The 26,677-nt window shown below is 41.7% G+C and overlaps 1 long non-coding RNA gene across 1 annotated transcript in view; it reads right to left on the bottom strand.

Annotated features, from left to right (window-relative positions):
• LOC144235720 (uncharacterized) overlaps nucleotides 1-25,520 on the bottom strand; it is a 114,999-nt gene extending 89,479 nt beyond the window's left edge. The window contains exons 1-2 of the long non-coding RNA XR_013336300.1: nucleotides 25,485-25,520; nucleotides 5,757-5,866 (exon numbers count right to left, since the gene is read on the bottom strand). This is a non-coding gene — a long non-coding RNA (uncharacterized LOC144235720). The remainder of the gene's footprint in view (nucleotides 1-5,756; nucleotides 5,867-25,484) is intronic.
• Between the last annotated feature and the right edge of the window lie 1,157 nt (nucleotides 25,521-26,677).

Raw genomic sequence — 26,677 nt, 5'->3', positions numbered from 1 at the left:
AATAATTACCATGAGACTTTAACTGTTACTCATGTTGGCTTCAATTAAAATCCCCAGGGCAGTAAATTAGTAAATTGGTGGATTTAACAAGAGCTAGCCTAGGGATCAAAGAAGAAGAAGTTGCTAAAGCAGAAAGGGCAGGAGGCCTTCATTTAATGGCTCCCCCAGGGCTGAAAGGTCACGCCTTCAAGAACTGTCGCACTTGGGGGAACACAGACCAAATACATTGCTTGGTGCCCTATCAGCCTAACATCGTACCATGCTTGCTTAAATAATACAAGTTTCCTATGGAAAGGAAACACAGGAGACAAAATGCTAACATGCCTAATCTGCAAGTAAAGATACTCTTAACAAAAGGACATTCTTGGTCAGCACAACTTTGACCACAGAATTGTTCCTGTCTCTGGCAAACAGAGCATGCTGCCCACCAAAGATTTTGCTCCCTTCCACAATACACAGTGGTTCTTGAGCAGTAGAAGCCCAGCCAGGACCTACTCAGTGATCTAAAAATCAAAGAACTTGTCATAAAGGCAGAGAGTCTTCAATAAATGCTCACCTAGTTCCAGATACTGTTTCTAATGTAAAGGGGGCTCATCAAAGAATGAGAGCGGAATGGATGTGGTTGAAAAGCAAATATGCTTTGTCTATTTATTTGTCCTTCTCCCGTTTCCTGGCTGGGTTCTGATAGCAGGAAAACTCTAGGAGCCATGCACTGACAAGAGAGCAGAGCCTCTCCCAGGCTGAACTCATGAATGCCTGTGAGAGGTAGAGCCAACCTACTTTCAGCCAACCAGAAGAAAGTCCTAAGAAATAGCATGTTTGTATTAAATCACCGGAGTTTGCTACAGCAGTTAGGTTGCTCTAACTGACCCACTGTCCCTCATTAGAAGAGTACGAACCCAGCCATTACTCTCACACCAAAAAACAGCATACTCCCCGCACCAACACGGAGCATCCCATAAACTCTAAACAGCCCCAGAATTCAAGATTATTTCCGTAATCACCTTCATCAATATTGCTTTGCTTCCAGGAATATATTAATCAGGAACCTGCTACCCAATAGGGGATGGGTCACCCCCTGGAGGAGTGGGGGTTTCATTACTTGGGTTTGCATAGCTTCTGTTTGTAAGGCTGCCAACTTGCCAGATACCTTTGCCTTTCTCCTTAACATGCACCCTATAATCCTGAGACGTCAGTTGTGTGACTCTGGCCTTGTCAAATACGCATGCACTCAATTCCGTCAGGCTACCAGTGCTAGTGTATGAGGCTTTCTGAGCGGCCCAGATGTGCTGACTCCAAAACAACTTCACACATGGTCAAAAAAGTACACCTTCCAGACAGACTTCATCTGGGCTCCTTACCACCCCAACCCCAACTCTGCAGTAAGTTCCTGTGCAGATTCCTAACCGTCCCTTCAAGCTCACGGTGTTGTCCCTTACAAGCGGAGTCCTCAGGAGGCAGGAGGCACCACAGACGTGTCATGCTGTGAATATTCATGGGAGGAAACCCCTTCCCTCCTGGGAGGTCATGAGGAGAAGCTGCCTGGAGCCGCGATGGTGGAACTGCCCTGTAAAGGCAGTGATACCCTGGAGCCCATCCCCCCAACCTCAGCACACTGATGAGGTGCCTCTCCTCCCAATTCCACATTCACTGATAGCACATTGGTAGCTTGAAGTCATTCCTGAAGAAAGTATTTACACACGGAAATGGGCACACACTACAATTCGGTACTTTTGTATGTCCCAGAGAACCGATGGCTAACATTTACCAGCCCCCCTGCGTGAAGGGGAGATGCTGGCAAACCACCAGGCAAATAGGAATCCATGTGGAATGAGCTCTGTCTCCCTGCCTCTTTCCTTCTCAGAAAGGACAGGGACAGCACCTATCTCCAGAGCAGTGAAGAGACCCTGTTGGGAATGCTCACTGACACTGACAGAACTTTTGTTCTGAATTTGATGAGAAAAGAGACTGAGGGACAGTGATTTTCCAGGGCACATAATGTGCATAACAATGCTGAACCCACCACAGACAAATGGGTTTCAAAAGGCAGATTCATCATTTTGGATGCGACAAAATGGATCCTATCTCAGTAATCAGATTCTAATTACTTGCTCTGCCACTCACCTGGGCACTCTGAAGGACTTCTGAGGGAGGAGAAAGGAAAAAGAACCAAGCTCATTGTCAGGCTGTCAAGGCCAGTGCTGGACATTTTTCATGGGTTAATGCAGTTGACCTTCACACAGTCCTATGTCTGTGTGTTAGTATACCCACTTTTCAAAGAAGGGAAATGAGGCTACAGAGGTCAGAACAGTAACTCACCTAAGGTTATACAGTGGTAAGTAGTCAGACACTGATCTGGGTGTGTCTGACTCCCATATCCACACCATTTGTATCACACTGCACTGCTCATTAGTCTTGTTTTATTTACCTGTGGAAATGCAATAAAAGAACAGCCACCCCTGCCTCATGGGAAATTAATTTTTTAAACAGCAGCTTTGCTGAGATAAAATTCCCATGCCACTTTTAAAGTGTACAATTTGGTGGGTTTTAGTATATTCACAAAGTTGTATAACTATAACCACTATCTAATTCCAGAACATTTTTATCACCGTAAAAGAGAAACCCCACACCCATTAACACTCACTCCCTGTTGTCTCCTCCCTGCAGCCCCTGGTAGCCACTAAGCTACTTTCTGTCTCTGTGGACTTCCCTACCCTGGACATTTCACATAAATGGAATCATGCACTGTGTGGCCTTTTGTGTCTGGCTTCTTTCAGTTGGCATGATATTGGTAGATCTGCATTAAAGTTCACGGAGTTCGACAGATAAAATCCACTAAGTTGAAAGGCAAACACATGCAGTTTTTATTTAAATACCACTACGCAATAGAAGCAAGGCAGAGAACATGAAGTACTAGCATCGCTGTGTTTTTGTATTCAATTCTACTACATTTACTGAGTGCTTGTACATGCCAGACACAAAACAAACAAGATCCCTGCCCTCACAGAGCTTACATTATGGTGGAAAGAAACATACCAAATAATAATGATGGTGATGATGATGATGATGATGATGATATCATACTAGAATATCTTAATTAACATGTGTGAAAAAGAGCAGATTTGGGGGATCATGTATGCTAGAGGAGGCCTCCGAGTAGTCTCCAGAATACATTTCTACAATCGTACATCTCTCTCTCTCTCTCTCTCTCTCTCTCTCTCTCTCACTAAATGCCTATTCATGCCCCAGGTGCTGTCCTAATGGGCTTCCAGGTGGCTGACAGCAGTGGTAACACTGGATCCCCATGAGATTGCCTAACTCAGATTATTGGGCATCTTTGGGTATCAGACCAGCAGAGGACTCTCACTCATTCTGTGATAGGTTCACCTCCCCCAGGCCTCCCTTCCTCTCTGAATTCCTGAGCTCAGAAGAGGGAAGACGTTCCCTTCTTCTCTTCACACCAGAGCAGCAGTGAGAACACTTAGCCCCCAGCCTAAGGGGAAAGTGCCCTGCTCCATCCTCCACACGCCCCTTCACCCTGCCCCTACATTTCATGCATTTGCCAAAGACCTGCAGGGTTTCTTGCCAGACACTTAAGGCATAATACTAGCCTTGGTCTGAAGCTTCCTGGAGCCTGGTGAGGCTTCCCCCTAGCCTCCACATCCTGCCACTTCACAAACAAATTATTGTCCACTTGAGTTCTCCTGCCACTGCTGTTTCTAAAACACTAAACTTTTTTTCAATACTACATTTATTCTTATAAATATAACTAGAAACATTTTCCTCCCAGGTAACTTCACCATCTCAAACATCAACAAGATTTATTAGGCCATAAGAATCCATACTATGAGTATGGATGGGCCTATAGAAATCCCAGTTTTCTTCCACCAAGAAATACACTTCTTCCACCAGTAGTACATACTGCTGCATATATAATTCATCACATTTTTCAAATAGCGTTTTCTTATTATAAAAATACTAATGCCCTTAGAGAGAAAATAGAAAATAACAAAAGGGAAAGCAAAGTCACCCCTTGCAAGGGAGGAGTCTCTAAGATGGTCCCCAATGATCTTTCCCCCTGATAGTCATGTCTGTGTGAAATCCCCTCCTTTTGCCTGTGGGCTAGACTTAGGGACTCACACCCATTGAACAAAATACAGAAAAGTCATGGATATCACTTCTGAGATTAGGTGTGCAAAAAAGAGTTATCATAGCAGGGTTGAGACTTAGGAAGGCCCACTTATAAAGGTTGTCCCTTGGCTGGCATCTGGGAACTTGGATTTCAGGAGTTTTCCAATCATTCCCTGATAAGAAGGGCTCACTGTGCCTAAACTGTTTGTGCAAACAACATGGCTTATGCTAAGCACCAGCCTCCCCTCTAGGAGTCTGGAATTTTGATTCGAGGGTGCCTATGCCACCAGCGCCTGCTAAAATCTCTGAGTCATTAATGAGGGTCCCTGGTAGACAATACTTCATACATGTTATCACAACTCACTGCTGGGGGAATTCAGTTTTCCCTGATGACTCTGCTAGGAGAGGACTCTTGGAAGCTTGTACCTGGTTTCCTCCAGACTCCACCTCATACACCTTTTCCCTTTGCTGGTTTTGCTTTGCATCCTTTCACTATAATAAATCATAGTCTATATGCTATGACTATAAAGAATACAACTATGTGCTGAGTTCTGTGAGCCCTCCTAGTGAATCATCAAACCTAGGGATGGGATGGGGTCTTAGGGACCCTTGACACATTAAGCTACCAAAAGACTATGACTTCTTCTCTCTCTCTCTCTCTCGTTCTCTTGCACATCCTTCTCCAGTTGAGCCTTGAGATAATTAAGGCCCTGCCATCACCTAGACTGTAGCCTTGTGAGAGACCCTGAACCAGAAGACACCCAACAAAATCACATCTAGATTCCTAATCCACAGAAATGGTGAGATAATAAGTGTTTGCTGTTTAAAGCTAAGTTTTATAGTACTTTGTAACACAGCAATAGATAACTAATATACCCTTACCTAAAGATCATTACTGTTTATATTTTAGGTTAATCATTTCAAGGGCTTTCTATACATATATATATATATATATACACACACACACACATACATATATATATATATATTCTAAATTATATATGTATTCTCGTAGAAACTGAATTTCTTTTTTTAAGCACTGCTGGTAAAAAGCAAAGGCATAAGGCAGAAGTACAATATTTCCTTTTATTACTATAAGAAATGTTTCCATTCCAGAGTGACAGCTGGTATTTTTTGAGCCAAACTGTCCCCTTTTTGGTGGTGGGTGGGGGGGAAGAAGGGAAAATAGAGAGAAGGGTCCCTTTCATAGCATTTTCAGTCATGCAATTATAAGAGCCCATCTGACATGGGAGGCTTCAGACACTAAGTTAAATCACTAAGCATAATAATTTAAATGTTATTATGCTCCATGTGAGTGGAATTAATTGTACAAATTATGTTTCCTTTTAGGAAAATAGTTTTCCCCTCTCCAGAGTCTCAGAGGTATTGGTGGCAAAAGTTCCTGGGAGGGGACATAAGTTTAAGAACACAAACTGAAGAACACTCTGGAGAGAGGAATAAAAGTTAATCCTTGCAAAATGGTGACTAGCAGGACAAGGAGAGATAAAACCAATATAGGACACAAGGCAACCTGGGTGAGACTGACCCAAGAGTAAGTTTTCTGGAAGCAAACATACTTTTAAGCACTCAGGAAAATTGTACTGAGCATCATAGCTTAGTCTTACCTGTGTTTGGGGAATTATAGGGAACTCATTGTTGTCCACGATTCTGCAAAGCTTCATAAGGAGAGAGATATTAACCTGGAGAAGCTGGCTTCAAGAGAGCAACAGGTAACCTGCAAAGGAGTGAAATGCCAGACAAAGTGATGAGAGAACAAATAGGGGAATCTTCTAGAAGAAAGAACAACCTCTTGCAGTCAAGCTGGATGGGGGCTTCAGACACAGGATATAAATATTAAAAGCAAGTATAGCCTCTGGGTACCTGCGTGGCTCAGTCAGCTATGCATCTGACTTCAGCTCAGGTCATGATCTCAGGGTTCATGAGTTTGAGTCCCATATTGGGTGAGCACAAGCCCCACTTCCGGGTGAGCCCCCTTCTCTCTATCTCCCTCTCCTCTCTCTCTCTTTGTCCCTCATGGCATTCTTTCTCTCCCTCTCCTTCTCTCTCTCTGTCCTCACTCATTTGCTCCCCCTCTCTCTCTCAATTAAAAAAAAAAAAGCAAGTGTAGCTTCTTGATGCAAGAAGAAGCTCAGAAATCAAAGTTACACACATTTTTTATAACAAATTGTAATCAAACTGAATATATTGTTTACAGCCTGCTTAATTCACTTAGCAATATGTCGTATCTTAAAAATTCATCTACAATTCAACTTGTACTGGCCTCTAACTATTTCATCATATGGGAAAACCATAATTTGTTTTACCCATTTCCTATTATTGGACACGCAGGTCATTTCCAAATTTTTATCACTAGTATAAACAATGCTGCAATGAACATTCTTGTATTAAATCTTTGTCCAAAACTGAAATAATATCTTTAGAATACATTGCTAAGAATGGAATTGTTAGATCAAAGGATATGCACATTTTATGAGCTTCTGATCCATTTTGCCAAACTGCTTTCCAGAAACATTATACAAATCCAAATTCCTGCCAACAGGAGATGAGGGCATAATTTGTTCCACCACTTAGCCAAAACTGAGTATTATTTTTTTATTATTTTTATATGATACTTATGTATGTTCTTATACTTGCTTAAACATACTATAAGAGATGGTTGAAAATTACCTTTTTGTCTGGTTTTTATGTGCAGTGCAAGTATAAACAATAAATGTCATTCTAGACAGCCTTCAGAACTACTGAAGTAGACAGAGAAGAAAGCCATATGACAAGCGGTCACACACTGCTCACCGCAGTAGCCATTTCTTAGATGAGTCTAAACATAAGTTCTATTGACTACAAAAGTTCATTCCTTTTGCACTTAACATTTGCAACTTATTCATACCCAGTTAAAGAAAAGCTTTTCTTTTGCCAAAAAAAAAAAAAAAAAGAAAGCTAAAAATGGATGAAACATATATGATACTTAGAGAACTGGGAAAAAAAGGAAAGAAAACTATTTTCTAGTTAAGGGAAGTGACTATTGCTATTGGCAAGTAGGGAAACACTGCTCTTAAACCAGGTTTTTGTAACAAAGGACCAGAATGGAAAATATTCCATTTCTATTCCGCTGTCCCATCTGAGACCCTGTGCCCTGCCCTTCTGCCATGTTCAGGCACTGTGAAAACTTACCTACTAACGGTTCTGGGGAGAAAGAGGGAGGTCTCAGATTAGAAACAGCGTTCTAACTGCTGGATTTTATCATTTCCTCCCTTACTAATGATTTCCAATTTTTGTACAGGAAATGTAGACCATGCTCAAATATAAAATGTCATTAATTTGAGAATTTTGAAATAACAAGTCAATACTGGAAAAAATGTATTGAACAAATATTAAGTGCCTTATTGGAATAGAGGAGGGGAGATGTGGGTGACCAAGAATGAGGGACAGTCACTGGCTCCATCCTCAGGGATCTTCCCAGCTAGTACAGGGTGGAGACACACACACACACACACACACAAACATATGCAGAGCCAACAACAACACCTGTCCGAGTGGAGAAGCTGAACAGTGATGTGAAAAACCACATGAGTGAGAGTACAGGAGGAGTCACACATGACTGAGTGACTGAAGATACAGACAGACTCAGGGAGGAGATGAGATTGACCTCACCTTGGAGAGAAGGGAAGAGCTGCAGGAGAGTGAACCATGAGAAGGGGCTCTGTCAACAGAGAAGACAGCCAAAGCCAAGGAACCAAGTGTATAAATGGATGCCTGGGGCATAGGCTGCACTGGCACAGAGGGAAACAGTGGAGACAAGGTTGAAAAAAAGGTCGAAGGCTACATACTATGCCACTCTGACTCCATGACATTCTGGAAAAAGTGAAACTGTGGCGACAGTAAAAGGAGCAGTGGTTGTCAGGGGTTGAAAGGAGTGAGGAATGTTTAAGTGAAGCACAGAGGATTTTAGGGCAGTGACATTACTCTGTACCATTTGGAAATCGTAGAGACGTGCCACTACGCATTAGTGCAAAACCACAGAGCACGTACAACAGCGCGCTAAGGTAAACTGTGGGCTCTGGCTGATAGTAAGGTGGGTCAGTGCAGGTTCAGCAGTTGCAATAAATGTACCATTGTGGTGTGGGATGTTGATGAGGGGGGAATATATGTATGTGTATGGGCAGAGTCTGAAGGAAATCTGTTACCTTTCTCTCAGTTCTGCTATGAATCTAAAACTGCTCCAAAAAAAAAAATCGTGCAAAAAAAAATAATAATATAGCAGCTGTAACTGAAGGTCTTGCTAAGGAAAATGAACCCAACTCTGCTGACTGTTGTTGCCCAAACCCTTGATCACATACTCCATTCATTAAAAAAATCTCTGAGCACACACTCTAACACAGGTATATGCATTTAACTACTTGTAAATTATATACCTGATCTGCTATATTAATGCATTATACCATATATATAATATATATTATATATAACTGCACATATATATGCACTGATACTCATATAAAATGAAATGTACAGGAAAATATTAACTAAAAAGGATGAGATTATAATATCCAAATGTCTTACAATGTGTGATAGCTTCATACTGGTAGAAACACAACCTCAAAGCACAATGTGCATTTACTTCAAAATTGCATGTAAAATTTAAATTTCAAGTTTTTCTTGATAACATTGGATTTATTTGGCCACTTCTTGCCAGAGCTCCTTAGAGGACTGGTAAGGTGATGGCCTCATTTTTTGACATGTTAAGTCAAAGACCCCAGTGGTACATCCACAAAGAAATGTCTAAAAGAGAAGTGACAATATGGAACTACAGCAGTGTACCAGACTGAACAGTGTCCTCCCCCAGTGCATGTTCACCTGGTACCCTGGTATGTGACCTTATTTGGAAATACAGTCTTTGCAGATATATTTATCAAGTTAAGGTTAAGTCATACCGGGTTAAGGTGGGCTCTATTCCAATGTCTGGTGTCCTTACTAAAAGAGAGAAATTTGGACACAGACACACAAAGAGGAGGAGACCGTGTGAAGGCAGAGGAGTCCTGCAGGTACAAACCAAGAAACACCAAGGACTGCCAGCAAGCACCAAAAGCCAGAAGAGGCAAGGAAGGATTTCTCCCCTAGAGCCATCAAAGAAAATATAAGCCTGCTGACACTTGATTTCAGACTTCTGGCCCCCAGAACTAATAACAAGTAAGTTTTTGTGGCTTTAAACTATCCAGTTTGTGGTACTCTATTACAAGAGTCCTACAAAATGAATATAAGCAGATTCCTCATTAGGGATCATTATAAGAGCTGTAATTGGAGGAGGTATGCAGTCATCCTTCTAGAAGCCTCAGAGACGGTAGGAAAGAACTAAACCAGAATGAGGGCAAAGAGAAGGGGAGAAGCAAACTGAGAAGCCAGAGTGGGACCCTGGATGAGAGATCAGGAAACGGGATGGATCTTTCAGTTCAAAGAGAGTGTGTGCAGAATGGAAGGAGTTGGCTAGTTCGGTGACAGGATGGATGGCAGTGTCATGACGTCAAAGCAGGAGAATTTTGGGGGCGTCTGGGTGGCTCAGTCAGTTAGGTGTCTGACTTCAGCCCAGGTCATGATCTCATGTTCGTGAGTTCAAGCCCCTGAGTGGGGCTTGTGCTGACAGCTCAGGGCTTTTAGCCTGCTTCAGCTTCTGTATCTCTCCCTCTCTCTACTGCTCCCCTGCTCATGTNATAAACTAAAGTTTATAGTTATAAATATATATATTTAACATAAACTGAAGTTCATTCCTGATGTTCTTAATACTTTACTTCTGTTAAAGCTCTTAATTTATTCCAAAAGGACCCAAGCAAGGCAAAAATAGATCAATGTTCACAAGCACACAAGCACATTCTGGATATTGTCACTCTANTTTTAGCCTGCTTCAGCTTCTGTATCTCTCCCTCTCTCTACTGCTCCCCTGCTCATGTTCTCTGTCTCTCAAAAATAAATAAATGTTAAAAAAAATTTTTTTTAAAGGAGAATTTTAAAGAGGGTTGGAGTAATCAGTGGAGACAGATGCCTCCAAAATATTGTACAAGATGCAAAATGAAAGAAATGCTTACAAAACAGGTGATCAATGAACATCTTTGACCTCAATAATCCAAAGAAAAGAAACTTTGTATATCAAAAAGGTCATGACCCCACTAACATCAGTTAGAAAGTTACTCAGTCCAAGATACATTAAGTGAAAACATTAGGTTCCAAGACAGTATAGAGAAAATCAGACAGAGCATACACCGAACTATTAAAATGGTGTTCCCTGGAGACTTCCACATCCTGCCTCACATATTCTGAAGCATTTGCATCTCTTTTTACATAAGAATTTAATAATTTTAAGCATAAAAAGAGACTAAAAAAGAACAGGATATACATCAGCATGGGCAGTATCTCATCTTCATAGGATAACATACCTCTAAGTGGGTATATGGATAAAAAAGAGATCTTAAATGATGCCAAATGCTACAAAGTGTTTGATCCAGAAATTTCTCACCTCCTTTTTTCTGTATATTTTATCCTTTTCTCTCTTATTTTATTCTCTTAAATAGACAAATATGATCTTCTCTAAAAACAAGGTCATTGACATTAAAGTGTAAAAACAAAGGCCTATTTTCTGGGTACTTTTCTTCTCCATTCAGGCCAACAGCACCAAATGGACAAACAAGTTCATCCTTGGGGCACCTGGGTGGCTCAGTCGATTAAGTGTCTAGCTCTTGATTTTGGCGCAGGTCATAATTTCATGATTGTCTCTCTCAAAAATAATATATATANCCAACAATTATATTTTCTGCAGTTTAATTTTTTCATTGCTGGCAAATCTTGTGCACATACAAGCACAAATATCTCTGTTTCTTTAACCACATTCATTTCTTTTTATTACATCCAATTTTCTTCCCAAAGAAAACTTTGCTTAACTAGAGGTATTAGCTACATTTTTATGACTTTGGGACCTATTTTCATAAGATATTGTATGAATGTTTCTCAAAGAATTTTGCCTCGCTAAGAGGAGGCCTCACACACCAGGAGGACAAGCTGGAGGAAGGAAGCGTCTGGAAGGAGATGCTGGTAAGGAGGTGATGCAGGGCAGCAGAAAAGGGTCCCATAAAGTACCAGTTCAGGATGGAGCTTCACCTCATCTTTGTTATCACAAAATAGATGGTTAACTGCTAAATAGGTATCTTTTCTTCTAACATGCTTTTCTGGGGGAAAAATACAAAAGCAAACAAATGAAACAAAACAAAACAAAAAAACCTTGCACCAGCTCTTATAATACCCTAAAGGAAAAATATCATCTTTTGTGATATTCTTACCAAAATTAATAACCTTAATTTAATCATGAAAAGGCACCAGACAAATCCAAACGGGTGGGACATTCTACAATTCTTTTTTTTTNCGAAAGACAAAGACAGACTGAGGAACTATTCTGTGCTCAAGGAGGCTAAGGAAATGCAACTAAATCAATGGGATCCCGGATTAGATCCCAGTCCAGAAAAAGGACATCTGTAGGATGGTTAGAGAAATCTGAATGATTTCATTTGAATTTAATTCCACAGAATTAAACTGTAGTAATAATAGCACCATAACAATGTGAACATCCTGGTTTTGATCATTTGACTAGAGTTTTTAAGAAGTTAATATTTGAAGATGCTGAGTAAAGGGTATAGGGAATCTTTGTACTATTTTTTCACCTTCTTTTGTTAAGTCTGAAATTATATCGAAATAAAAAGGTTTTAAAAAATTAATGATATAAATATTTATTAAGCGAGGCGTGGCTGTCTTTCTTCCCCATTCCCTTTTTCTTCCTCAAGACACCACCTCTCGCTGGCTCTCCTCTGGCTGCTCAGGGCCATGTCTGGTCTCCTAAACAGGATTCCCAGCTTTGGAGCCATTCTCATCCTATTGCTCATCAGAAGGAATGCCAGTCCCATTCCTCAGGGACCTGTGAGGATGATGGGGGCTAATCTAATAAACTAGTCTGTGCTGGAGTGTTAGCAGCCCATCAGGGCTCTCTGCAACCACCTTTTGAAGTTACTTGGCCTTTTAGGCAAAGGTGAGAACCTCATGGGAACTTCATGCATTTGTTAGAAACAAGTAATATTTAAACAACGGGTAGGTGGCACCCTGGTCAAACTATCCAGAGGCAATAACAGTCAGAATTTTCACCTAGGTGGCTCAGCAGGTTAAGCATCTGACTCTTGATTTCAACTCAGGTCATGATCTCACGGTTCATGGGTTCAAGCCCCACGCTGGGCTCTGCACTGGTGGCACACAGCCTGCTTGGGATCGTCTCTCTCTGCCCCTCCCCTGCTTGTGCTCTCTCTCTCTCTCTCTCAAAATAAATAAACTTAACCAAAAAAAGAAAAGAAGTTTTCAAGTATAGCCTGACACAGGAGCACTCGTACCTGGCTATGAATCAGAATTACCCAGGAAGCTTTTAAAACTTCTGAAGTCCACTTCCACACTAGGCTACTGGGTGAGCAGTGCCTTGAGTGGGCTTACAACACTCCTGAAGACTCTTATAATCATCAGCCCAGAAAGAGAGGGCTATAATCCACAGGACAGGGTGTCCAGGGGATTCCTCAGGACAGAACAGACTCAGAGAAAGGAGGCAAGAGAAATGATGAAAGAAAGGTCACAGGAAACAGACTCCACACCATATTCTGTGTGTCCCACGTGAGCCAGGCCTGTGAGACGCAGCCTGTGCTGGTCTCAGTGAAGCTTCACAAATTCCTGGTGGGAGGAGGAGGTGGCAAGTCCTGTGTCCATTTTGTAGATGGCAACAGTGAGGACACAGTGGATGTCAACAACTTGCTTAACGTCTCTAAGTTAAGGTTTTTTGTTTTGCAGCTTTTGTTTTTACCTGCCCAGATAACTTTTAAGAATGAACGAAGAAGAAAAGCTTTAAGGATATTTTTACTACCCTCCAAGGGCTGCAGAGAACAAGACAGGATGGGAGCTGCTCCCTTCTCTTCCCAGGGACTCTGCCCCACAATCCCAGTGTCACTGGCACCAGAACTTTAGCGGGCCTTCTGTCTTCAGAACTGTCTTGGCCCATGTGACAATCAGTCTTAATATCCGCATTTGCTCAACTTCAGGGGACCCAGTTGGCCTTTCCAAGAAGTCCCTCAACATTCTGAACTTTGATGACAGCACAGGGTAAACCGGTGGGTTCTGTAGATCAGCAAACCTCCAGCAGCTAGTTTCCCTGTTCATGGGTCCCCGATCTTTGCACACTGAAGGAATGGAAGCACCCCTTCCTCATGGTGAGATACTAGCCCTTTATCACACGCATGGCCTGAGTGCTGGGAAGACCACCTTCCCAACCCTCTTCCCATAGGACCTGGGGAGGAGCTGAGGGGATGACAGCGGGTGGAGGCAGACCCTGTCCTGCCTTGAGAAGCCTGGCTAGAGCATCCAGCTGAGATCCACAGGATGGGTTGCTTAGCTTCCTGTTGTAGACTTGGGCCTTAGCCACCATTCAAGACCACAGCACAGGATCCCTCCCATAAAAGAACAAATGCATGAGTCAGCTTTGGCATCAGATAAACCTAGGTTCAAATCCTAGCTCCTCTACCTACTATATAAGTTGTTTAACTTTTCTAACTATAAATTGTTATTCCTTCTGTCTTGGCTTCTAAATTTATGGCCTGGCTACCTCTAACCACTCTACCAGTGTGGTGTGCATTTCTGGGTGGCTTATTATCCCTTCCATGCATTGCCTTCATTCCACCTCTCTGCATCAAGTCTTTACTGTTTTCCTTTTGACTTCCAAGTGCTTTTGTTAACTACCTCAAATCCTTCAAAGAACAGTAGGGAGCAAAATGAATAATAAATCTAACTTCTCTGAGACTGTGTCTCCTCATCTAGAACAGAAGATGATAATAATTCATACTTCACAGGATGGCAGGGAGGATAGAGTAAGTCAGCTTGCATAATGGCCCAGCGGAGGGAGTGGACGGGGAGGGGCTTGCCAGGCACTGGGACCCTCCCCACCAACCTTGTCTCCCTGTGCCAAGCCTAATAAGGACCTCAGGGAACTCAGATCACATTTCACAAAGAAACATTTATTACTGGTTACTTTTGCCCAGAATAGACCTTGGGGGTATGGGCTTGCTGGACAACACTAGGCCAATGGTCCCTGAAAGACAGTAACTGGTGGGAGAGGGGAGAGGAGACCCAGGAGGAGAGGCCCATGCTGGGACTGTGGAGCTAGTTGTGCACTCCATGGGAGTGCACAACTTCTCAGTAGAGATCTTCCCATTTAGTCAAGTCATGAAAAGCTGTCACATATCTTACTTATTCTTGTTTACTGACCGGGTCCCCCACCCCATTTGCAATAATAGTTAACCTTTTTACCGTAGGCCTGTGGGCACAAGGCCCAAAATTTCTTCCAATACAGGTCACAAGGCCCTGTAAAGCATGTTGCCCTGGAATTCTTGAAGCTGGCCTTCGCGTTCTTTCCGGAAAGTGCTCTAGTGATGATGTGGAGGGAGGTGGTGGGAAAGAATTTCTGCTGGGTTTTGCTTATAAGTAAATTGGGGCCATTCGGGGTAGGGGTGATGGTGGTGTGCAGGGCATGGGGCAGGGTAGAGGGGGGGAGGGGAGGAAACAGAGCCACCGTCATTCTAGGCCTGCAGTGCGGTTTGGGAGTCAGAAGATTTCCCTGACTTCCTTTTCTCATAAAGCTGCACAAAGCCTTGAAATGAAAACATTCTTTCCTCTCCATGACTCTGAGCTAAGGGACATTGTCTTAAAACACAGTGGCACACACGTCACCTACGAGGCCCTTACATCACACCCAATCATGTCAGTTGTCATTCCAGCTTCAGGAAAAGCCTGAATAAACAGGTGGACCAAGCCTCACGGTAACAGGAAAGCTTTATAGGTTTTTCACTAGGCTTGTTTAGGTGGACAGGGGTAAGATAAGTTTTTCTTTCATCTATAATGGAGCTAAACTCCTTCCCTTTATGATGTCATCTCCTTACTCTTGTCACACTACAAATACAAACTAGAGGGGTCGTCAATGACATGAGCAACAAGAGGCCCCCAAAGACGTGATTCAGCTGCCAGTGGTTTTCCCATATGTTCATCAAGTCCCTTCTGGGCTTCATGGTAGAAAAACATTCCTCACATTTAAAGAATTATCACTTAATCATGTCAGCATATTGAGGCTTTATAAATGTGTAGGGTCAGTTCTGGGCAATTCTAAACTGTCTCAACATGGAGAGTAAGCCAAAACACGTGTTGGCCCTGAGGACTGGCCATCCAGGAGATAGCCTCATAGGAGCACACTCCATGTAACTGACAGAGGAGAATTCCTAGGCAGATGTGGGCTATAACACTGGTAGGGGTCCTGGTAACATTATAAAACTTAGACAGGTCTCAAATGGCTTGTGGAGTCAGCAGAAGGGTCAAGGAGAGTTACGGCCCTTCATTCAAAGCCCAGCAGGGTGGCAGTTTGTTATTGCCCTTAGCCACAGGGGGCCCAAAGGTTGAGATTTTTAAAAATCGCATTCACCTAGGCCTTCCATTTTGCACATAATCTTTTTAGCACTTGGCATTTTTTAAAACCACGAGGCAGTTTAACATTCCCATGGGCTCTGCTTTCACGTGAAGGAAACCTAAAAGCTAAAAAGAGCTAGCCACTTTGCTGGGCTTATATCGTAACCGTCAAATTCTAGTTCTATGCCTAGAATATAGGAAGCTCTGAGTCTTTGGAGAAATCTAAAAGCAATGAAAATAAGCCTAGGGCAGGCTTACAGGACAGGAAAGGCAACCTCTAAGAGATATGTTGAATCACTATGGAAGGAAGTTGAGACCAACTCATTTGGTGGATGTACAAGTGCTACTGATATGAAGAACAGGTGGCAAGGGCTGTTAGGCCCAATCAGGTGATTGAGGGAGTCAGAAGGACCTTTAAGAAAGATAGGGAGGGGGCACCTGGGTGGCTCAGTTGGTTAAGCACCCAACTCTTGATTTCAGTTCAGGTCATGATTTCATGGTTCTGACAGGGCAGAGCCTGCATGGGATTCTCACTCTCCCTCTCTTCTCTGCCCCTCCCCTGTGTGTACACTCTCTCTCTCCAAAAATGAATAAACACTTAAAAATAAATTAATTGATTAATCAAAAAGAGGAGTGGAGTGATGATACACACTACAATATGAATGAAGCTTGAAAAAAATTATACTAAGTATAAGAATCCAAACACAAAAGGCTGCATATTACATGATTCCTTTTATATGAGATATCCAGACTAGGTAAATCCATAGACACAGAAACCAGATTAGTGGCTGCCAGGGGCTGGGAGGTAGGGGCAGAAGGGAGAATGAGGAGTATCTGCTGGATGTAAGGTAAGGGGTTCTGTTCAGGTGATGAAAATGTTTTGGAACTCGACAGAAGTAATGGTTGTACAACAGTGCAAATGTATAAATGCCACTGAATTGTTCACTTTAAAGTGGGTTTCACCTTAATTTTTAACAAAGTCATGGCATCACTCAAATGGATGCTCTCCATGCTCGTATGGTGGGTAGAGAGAGGGGTAGTGAGAGCAGAAGCAGGTAAAGCAACTGTTGCCCCTTAAATGCATCAGAGGGTGGACTTCTGGGAAGAGGGGAGCTCAGGACAAATTTTCCGGACTCTATAGTTCAGAAGAGGGCCTGGCAAAAGCCCATGAAAAGATTTTTAGCAAGTCTATGCTCACTGGGGAAGGGCTTGAGAAAACATATTTTTGCTGAAGTCCAGATCCCTTCTTGGTGATCCAGACAAAGAAGGGTGGCCTTGTCAGTCACCTAGGAAAGTATGGCTAAATAGAGACCTCATCTGCATAACATCACTGAGGAGAGAGAAAGACTGCATTGGCTGGAGTGCAGTCCCATGGCTTCAGATGAAGCTCAAATTCATGATGTGGGGGGCAGAGCCCTGCATGAATTGGGCCTCTCCCAGTATATAAAAGCACACAGCTCAGTGGAGCCAGCCTCCTCTGACCCACCACATGTCTTCTCTTATTGGGTTAGACATGAGCCACGTGTCTTCTCCCCACAGTCCATGAACACCCATCAGAAAGCACTATAGAACAGCCATGTTGACCAAAAAATTATTACAATAACTTCAAAATAATTCTATCTCAGGGTGCTTTATGATCTTTGATACCTTTTAATGATGTTCTTTTACAGATTTTAGGTAGAAAATGTCATGCTCATCTTCTGGGAAGTGTACTTTCCATTGAAAGAAAAAGTTGGAGGGGTACCTGGATGGCTCAGTCAGTTAAGCATCTGACTTCAGCTCAGCTCACCATCTCACGGTTTGTGAGTTCAAGCCCTGCATCAAGCTCTCTGCTGACAGCTCAGAGACTGGAGCCTGCTTTGGATTCTCTGTCTCTCTCTGTCCCTCCCCTGCTCATGCTCTCTGTCTCTCTCTCAAATATGGATGATAAACATTAAAAAAAAACTTTTAAAAAAAAATGAAAAAGTCAAACTAAGTGGATTCAGTTACTTTAAGAATGTTATATAACATTTATAGCTCTAAAAGGTATCTTAAATATTTATAAAATTTGGCATAAACATAGTCCCAAAATGTCTAAAATGAGTAACCTGACTTTTCTATGTGTTCTCCATGGCCAAATCTGGGGGGGAATGTTTAAATAATGAATACAAATTTGAAAAATCAATTTTATGACTCCAGTAGACTAAATTTCATAAATGATTAGAGTTACTTAACAATCCCCATGAGTATGGAGTTTAGTAACTATATGGTGTTATTGCCGCTTAGATTTCTGTCTGAGGGCTTTCCCAATATTTGCTGGTTGAGTGGCTGTGGTTTTCTTTCTACTGCTATTACAGCAAGGAAAGAGGTAGACGCATAAATGGATGGATTGATGATGATGTTAATGATGGTGATGATTTTTAATTTTTTTATGTTCTTTGAAACTTCCAGTTTGTCCCCTTTTCTACTCATTTGCTTTTCTTAAATTATTATTCTTATTCTCTAACATTGAAAGGATACAAGGTCTCTTTGGACTGAATTAAATGCTAAATGCAAACAAGAAAGCAGAGTAGCTAAGGTTGTCATGTTCCGGTCAGCCGAGCCACTTGACCTCACAGGGTTCAAGAATTAGGCTGAATTGTGTCCCCACCACCACCAAAATTCTTAGGTTGAAGTCTTAAACCTTAGTGTACCAGAAAGTGACCTTATTTGGGAATAGGATCATCACTGATATAATTAATTAATATGCAGCCATATTAAAGTAGAGGGGCTCCTAATCCACTATGACTAGTGTCCTTATAAAAAGGAGAAATTTGGACAAAAACATGCACACAGAAAAAACAGCATTTGAAAATGAAAGCAGAAATTGAGATGATGCTCCTACAAGCTGAGGAATGCCTAAGACTGCTAACAAACCCAGAAACAATGAGAAAGATGTGGAACAGACTCTTCTCACAGATCTCAGAAGGCGCTGACCTTACCAACACCTTTACCTCAGACTCTTGGCCTCCAGAATTGCAAGGCAATAAATTTCTATTATTTAAGCCACCTAGTTTGTGATACCATTCATAACCGCTCTGGGAAGTTATTACAAGGGCCTACCAGACAGTCATTCCTCTCTTCTTTCTTAGCAAGTTGAGTCTTGACAGCATTCATGCAGCTACAGGCTCAGAAATGGGAGTCCTCCTCTAGACGTGGGAAAGAGGCCATGATAGGTCTAAACCAAGATAGTAACCCCCTAGGCACTGGCTAGTGATCAGCCTGAAGAGAGCACATGATTTGGTTCTAGTCAAAGAGAGGTAAGGTAAATCTTTTGGAAGCTCTGAGAAGGATTTCTATCCTAGATAAAAGACAGAGAGAGGGAGAAAGGAGAAAAAGAAAGGGAGAAAGGGAAGAGAGGAGGGAAGAATGGGGAAAGAGGGAGAGAAAGAAAAAAGGTGAGAGAGAACAAGGAAAAGGAGACAGACAGACAAAGGGAAGAGAGTGGGTGGGGAGAAAATACCTTTTCCTTCCCTTTTGGAGTTCTGTTGTGTGGAATAAACCTCAGAGTTGTGATGACCATCTTGTGATCTCAACAAAAAAGCCAAAAGAATGAAAAAATCACCAACCCAGAGGATTGATCTTCCAAATAAACTCTGAAACTGCAGGCCACCAACCCCTTGTTAAGAATAAGTTCTCCCTGGGATGCCTGGGTGGCTCAGTCGGTTAAGCATCCAACTTCAGCTCAGGTCATGATTTCACGGTTCATGAGTTTCAGCCCTGTGTAGCCTGCTCCAGATTCTGTCTCCCTCTCTCTCTCTGCCCCTCCCCTGCTCACACTGTCTCTGTCTCTCAAAAATGAATAAATTTTAAACAATAAAAATTAAATAAAAATAAAGTTCTCCTTCGTTTTCAGCCACTCTTAGCCTAGTTGACTGGTGATTTGCAGACTAATGCAGACTAGTTTGTGTCCCTGGAATGTCCCTAAAGGAGTTTACAATTCACAGAGGCAAAAATATCCACAATATATACAGAGCATGTGTTATATAGCCTGAGCTATGTCAAGAAATTTAAATTCATCATCTCATTTATACACCTAAGCCCATATGACTAACATCATTCAATGTCTTGTACAAACACTCAGCACAAGTGCCTTGAAAGGTCACCTCAACCAAACTAAGAAGCATAAGGCACTCCAGCCACCAGTGAATTTGTACAATCCCAAAGTAAGACCAAGGGGTGTGATCCAATTATGCTACTCTCAGGTGGCTCCAGAGGAACAGCAAGACTCTAATCTGCAAGGGCACCTGGGTGGCTCAGCTGGTTAAACGTCTGACTTTTGGTTTCAGCTCAGGTCATGATCTTGTGGTTTGTGAGTTGGAGCCCCACGTTGGGCTCTGGGCTGACAGTGCAGAGCCTGCTTGGGATTCTCTGTCTCCATCTCTCTCTACCTCTTCCTCACTTGTTCATTCTCTCTCTGTCTCTCTCTGTCTCTCTCTCTCTCTCAAAATAAAACAAATAAATAAACACTAAAAAGAAAAGACTCTGATCTGTAGCAAAGTGGACTCTGCAATGGTCAGCAAGTGGAAGACCAGGCAATGGCACCTGGACAGATGGCCTGAGCAACATCTTGGGAGAAAGGGAGTTGTCATCACGAGGATCTCCAGAGGAGGCCATGGGAATGGATGGAAACGAGAAGGAGCCTAAGCTGGTCTGAAGACACTTTTCCTCTAAAGCTCTGAAATGCCATATCCCCCCAAGCAGTTTCTTCTGCAATATGTGAGGTCCACAGGCAAGCTGCCTCCAAATTCACCTGGATATTTGTTAAAAATATTGTCTTTTGCAACCTTCCTCTGACCTACCAGATCCTAACTTGAGGCAGGAGCTTGGAATGACTCTGTTAATAAGCTGTCTTGGTGAGCCTCATGCACGCTAAGTTGACAGCCACCACTCCCAGACAATGTCCCAAGCACCAAGCCAAACATTTATTCATTCAACATTTACTGCACACCCCCATGTGTTAGGCCCAGTGCCAGGAAGAAAACTACCCTCATTACCATCAGCAATGAGAAAGAGAATCATGAATGTATCTATTTCTAGAATACCCTATATTTCCAAGGTCACCAAAGCATCCATGAAAAAGTATTCTACTAATTATGGCTTAATTGACAGAAGAACTGGGAACCTCGTGGGCTCAGATGTGAACACTGAGGAGGCCTGAATAAGTAGCTCTGGAGGGCTATTCTAAGCTTCATTAAAAGATGCCCTGCTGCAGGGAGTTTTGTCTCTTTTTCTCTCTCCTGTAAAAGTGTGAAAACAAAGAAACATCAAGGAAATGCAACTGGGAAAACTAGACTGTTTTAAAAAGTCATTTGTAGAAATGGACAAAAACAAGAGGTATTCTGTGGCCAAGTCAACCCCTGTATTCTTGCCTTCTGATTTCTTCTTCAAAAGTAATACTGCAAGGTAAGGACAGAGTAAGGTTCTGGTGTCAGCCCTGGATAACACACCCCAGCAAACAAGAAGCATTCAGACAGGCACGAATGAATCCCAAGAGGCAGCCTTCACAATTGGGAACAAGTCTGACTAATCTAGTAAAAAGAAATATCTAACCCAAAACATATGCATTTAGATATAACTCTATAAAGCCAACACTAATTAATCCTCCTGCTCATATAAAATGGCAAAGGAATTAACAATATTGCCAAGTCTCAGAAAGTCTTTTAATTGCACTGCAATTCTTTCCAAACAGCAGGCATCAGCACCATATGTGGCCGCAACTCTACACCAGCATGGATTTGCCCTTCACGCAAAGAACTTGGCACTTGGCCTCACAACGGTGTTTTGTTGAAGCCTGGTACACATCCCTCCACAAACTTCTCAGAAACCAGCAAGGTAAGTCCTGTTTACCTTTGTAAAAGCTCACCTACAGAGCACTGAAAGTACCCTGAGAATGCTTTGGAGTCCCCCAAGTTCACCTTCCTGGGAAGTTATTTCTGTCTGTTTTTCAAGCTAGGAAAGGAATTGATTTCAATTCAAATTATGGGCTATGGGCACCTTGCCTTCCACTTGGGAAAGGTCATTAAGGACATTCTTGTTTATAATAAAATAGGTTTTATTTTTGACTCAAAGGCTAAAAATAAAAAGAAAGAGAGGAGCGACTGGGTGGCTCAGTCGGTTAAGCGTCCAACTTAGGCTCAGGGCATGATCTCACGGTTCATGGGTTTGAGCCCAGCATTGGGCTCTGTGCTGACAGCTCAGAGCCTGGAGCCTGCTTCAGATTCTGTGTCTCCCTCTCTCTCTCTGACCCTCCCCTGCTCACGTTCTCTCTCTCAGAAATAAAACATTTAAAAAAGTTTTTTTTAAAAAGGAAGAGAAAATAAGGTTCCCTTTAAATACAAATCCTGAGGGGCGCCTGGGTGGCTTAGTCGGTTAAGCGTCCGTCGGTTTGAGCCCCGCGTCAGGCTCTGTGCTGACTGCCAGCTCAGAGCCTGGAGCCTGCTTCAGATTCTGTGTCTCCCTCTCTCTCTCTGACCCTCCCCTGCTCACACTGTCTCTCTCTCTCTCTCCTAGAAATAAATAAAATATAAAAAAAAAAAAGAATTATAAATACAAATCCTGAGATAGAATCCTGGACATACTGGATGGATGATGCTGGTGCAGTCCTCTGCCCACTGAGGGGAAGAGGGGTCCCAAGGAGCCCCGATCCCTGTCTAGCACTCCTACTCAGGCAAAGGGTTTGGGAATCTCACTGAGATGTGAGTTCTGAGGGCATCCTGTCCCCTCACCTATCTTAACCCTGATACTGGATTTTCCATGTTCCCCAGCTGAGAGTCTCCAGATGGTTCCCAGCTCCCAAAAATAGAATTATTCTGCTGCAGGACTAGAAGCCAAATCTTTCTGGGAGGACCCAGATGAAAAAGCTCTGACTCATGATCACAGAAGCTCTGTGAAGCTCCAGGTTAATTCATGGAATAAACAGTTAGTGGACACCAACTACACATAAAGCAGTGCTATCCTAGGGGCTCTGGGAAGCATGAAGGAATCAATGATTCTGTTCTCATGCAGTTTAAATGTGGGGATAAGAGAGAGGCAGGGGAAAAGGCATCTGAATAAATATATATTATCACTATGTTGGGGGCAGGAGGGTAGTGCTATGATACCTGAGCTTTCCAAGTTATTCATTATATTTGGAAGTTTTGTCAACAGTAGCAAGTTTCTGGAATTCTTTCCTGGGACAAAAAACTAGTTAAGAGCCCCTCAAGGCTTTTGGACTCCATGTTCTGCAGTGATGACTCTGTTTGGAAACACATAGGGCTAAAATTGACAAAACTTGATTGTCCAGGCCACCACCATGGAGTTTATCAAGAGAAGCAGAGAGTAGATTAAGCCAAATCCACTGACTAAATTTCAGACTATTTCATACAATAAATTGAAGGGGGAAACCACGTTAAATCTTTGTCTCGATCAAAGCCACCATGTACAGTTGTGTTCAATTCAGTCGATGTGAATGATGACCCTACAGCTATATAAGACACAACCTGGCATCTGTACACACATCCCCCAAAATAGCCAGCTGGTTCTTATGCCCTTCTGTATTACAGCCTCCATAAACTTGGCTATGTAGATCTGGATAGCTCCCAGCAGCTTAGGGAATCTTTAATCTGAGGGTAGTCAGACAACAACAGCTATAGGATCACCTCAAGTGTCCAGACCTGAACTATCCTTAGTGGCTAGAGGTGAACGAAGCCTGCTGGAATTTTCTCAGATTACCTTGAGTTAAAGTTTTTGAATTATTCCCTTCTTCTGAGAATTCATCCTTGATCTTCTTAGCTAAAGTAGCCCCCTGTTTTTCACTAGTTTATAGCGTCCTTTTGTTTTCTTTATAATATCACAATCTAAATAATGCACTTGACTATTGAGTTTTTTTTTCTGTCTCTTCCCTCTATATGTCTGTCTTGTTAATTAGTATATTCTCAACTAAGAACAGTTCCAGACATGTAATAGGTACTCAGAGAAAATTTTTCTAATTAATGGATGACCAACAAGAAAAGACAAAGGATGTATATACTAAAAGCGCCTAATTTCCCTTCATTTGGACATGGACTCAGCAGAAATAGCAAATTAAGAGGGCAGTCACACAGTCTGAATGGAGTGGTTAAATAAGTCTTTGAATGTATATGTAATTTTATATCTAGAACTCTACTTAAGCCTTTTCCTCCCTATCATCTAATTAAAGGATTGGACTGAACAGCCTCTGAGATCCTTTTCAGCTCTAACATAGCATGACCTATGATGCACATTTGATGAAACCGGTCTATTTCCCATCTCTGATCTCTGATCTCTTTAAACCAGAAGCACGGCTAATATTGCCATCAATTACAGAGAGGAATGGCCTGTTTCTAAGATGACTGAAAACAGGTCAACGTATGATTTCTGAGAAGCTTCTGTCCCTTAAGCACAGAGGCTCTGACTTACACATACATTACCATTTTCCCATTAACACCTGAAGGCAAGGTATGCTTCAACCTAAGTGTGTATCCTTGGAGGTATCTAACTGTGAGTGAGCTCAAAATAGATTGTTACATCATGTTCTCCCATGGACTACAGATTCCCTAAAGTGCATTTTTTAATTTTAAATTTGTTTTTTAATGTTTATTTATTTTTGAGAGAAAAACAGACAGACAGAGCATGAATAGGGGAGGGGCAGAGAGAGAGGGAGACAAAGAATCCAAAGCAGCCTCCAGGCTCTGAGCTGTCAGCACAGAGCCTGACATGGGGCTTGAACTCACAAACCGCGAGATCATGCCCTGAGCCAAAGTCAGACGTTAAGTGACTGAGCCACTCAGGCGCTCCCAAAGTGCTTTTTTCCTCCATTTGTTGCCTGAGCATGCTGTTTCTCTTCCCTTAGGTAGCAGACATTTTCTTTTTGGGCCATTCAGTATATATTTCTCCTACCTCTTAGAAAGTTTATCATTCAAGTATCTACCTCCACCGTATGCACTAGGAAAAACTGACTCTAATCCTGGCTCCATTGGTGAATCATGAATAACTTGAACCACAGATGGCTAAGTGTGCTCAGAGTGGCTAGGACACCCCTCATTATGTTGTCCTACAGTGCCAGTGAGAGGACAAGGTGCCTTCCCTGGTGAGTTACTTTACCCCTGAAAGCTAGATCTCAGCTATGAATTCTTCTGGTCAAAGCAAAGGTCCAGAGCCTAGTCCTGGAGACCAGGGATCTCTACCCTCAGATGTTCAGCTTGGTAGTAAGGCATGGATCTAGTCTTAAGATCCATAGGCCAAGATCAAGACAATCTTGGATGATCTAGGAATCAAGATGATTCCTAGAAGAGAACAAAAACAAAAAACAGACAAAATCCCTGTCTTACCACACTCACATAAAAATTAACTCAAAATAAATTAAATACTTAAATATAAGACCTGACTAAACATAAGACCTGATACTATAAATTCCTTGAAGAAAACATACAGGAAAAGCTCTTTGCCATTGGTATTGGCAATGATTTTTTTTGAATATGACACAAAAAGCACAAGCAACAGAAGCAAAACTCAACAAGTAGGACAAAAATCACACTAAAAAGTTTCTGCATAGCAAACTCAACAATTAACAGAATGAAAAGGTAGCCTATGGAATGAGAGAAAATATTTACAAACCATGTATCAGATAAGAGGCTAATAGCCAAAATATATAAAAAGCTCATACAACTAAGTAATAACAAAATCTGATTTTAAAAATAGGCAGAAGAACTGAATAGACAATTTTTCAAAAGAAGACACACACACACACACACACACACACACACACACACAAAGAAGAATACAACCAAATGACCAATGGGTACCTGAAAAGATGTTCAACATCACTCATCATCAGGAAAATGCAAATCAAAACCACAAGGAGATATCACCTCACACCTGTTACAATGATGTAATAATCAGGAAAATGCAAATCAAAACCACAAGGAGATATCACCTCACACCTGTTACAATGATGTAATAATCACTGGCAACAATGTAGAGAAAAAGGAATACTTATGTACTGTTAGTGGGAATGTAAAGTGGTATAGCCACTATGGGAAACAGTATGGAGGTTCCTCAAAAACTGAAACATATGATCTGTGTACATATCCAAAGGAAATGAAAACAATATAAAAAGGTATCTGCATTCCAATTTTCATTGCAATATTATTCACAAAAGCAAGATCTGGAAACAACAAGTATGCACCAATCAATGAATGGTTAAATGTGTGGTATATATACACAAACAATGGAATATTATTAGGTCATGAAAAGAGTAACATCCTGACATTTGCAACACCATGGATGGAACTTTAGGACATTATACTAAGTGAAATAAGTCAGAGAAAGGCAAATACTATATGATATCACCTCTATGTGGAATCTAAAACAAAAAACAAAGCAACAAACAAACAAACAAACAACTGAACTTGTAGAAACAGAGAGTCAAATAGTAATTTTCAGGGGAGATGTTTTAAGGGTACAAACTTACAACTAATAGTTAAATAAGTTCTGGAGACTTAATGCACAGTATAGTGACTATAGCCAACCATACTGTATCATAAGCTTCTAAATTGCTAAGAGATTAGATCTTAATTGTTCTCACCACAAAAAAAAGTGATAATTATGTGATGTGATAGAGGTGTTAGCTAATCCTATGGTGGTAATCATATTGCAATATATAAGTGTATCAAATCAACACCTGGTACACCTTAAAATTACACAATGTTATATGTCAGTTATATTTCAATTTTTAAAAAAATACTAAATTCTACCCCACTCCACCCCTGCCAAAAAACAAAAACAAAACAAAAAAAACTCACAATGTCAGAAAGAGAGGCTCGGCCAAAGCTAACAAAGCAATGAACTAGCATGTAAAGGGAAAGCAGTAAACCTTTCCTGGCCACACTCCACACCACAACTAATTTAGGTACCCAGCCCTATTTTCCCATTGACTTCATTTTTCTACTGCATTGGAAAAGCAAAACTTTTTCTCCATTCCTTCAGTTCCTAATGA

The sequence above is a fragment of the Crocuta crocuta genome, unplaced genomic scaffold (assembly GCF_008692635.1).
Source record: "Crocuta crocuta isolate KB4526 unplaced genomic scaffold, BGI_CrCroc_1.0 scaffold10, whole genome shotgun sequence".
NCBI classification, from domain to species: domain Eukaryota; kingdom Metazoa; phylum Chordata; class Mammalia; order Carnivora; family Hyaenidae; genus Crocuta; species Crocuta crocuta.
This window is presented reverse-complemented; position numbering and strand designations above follow the sequence as displayed.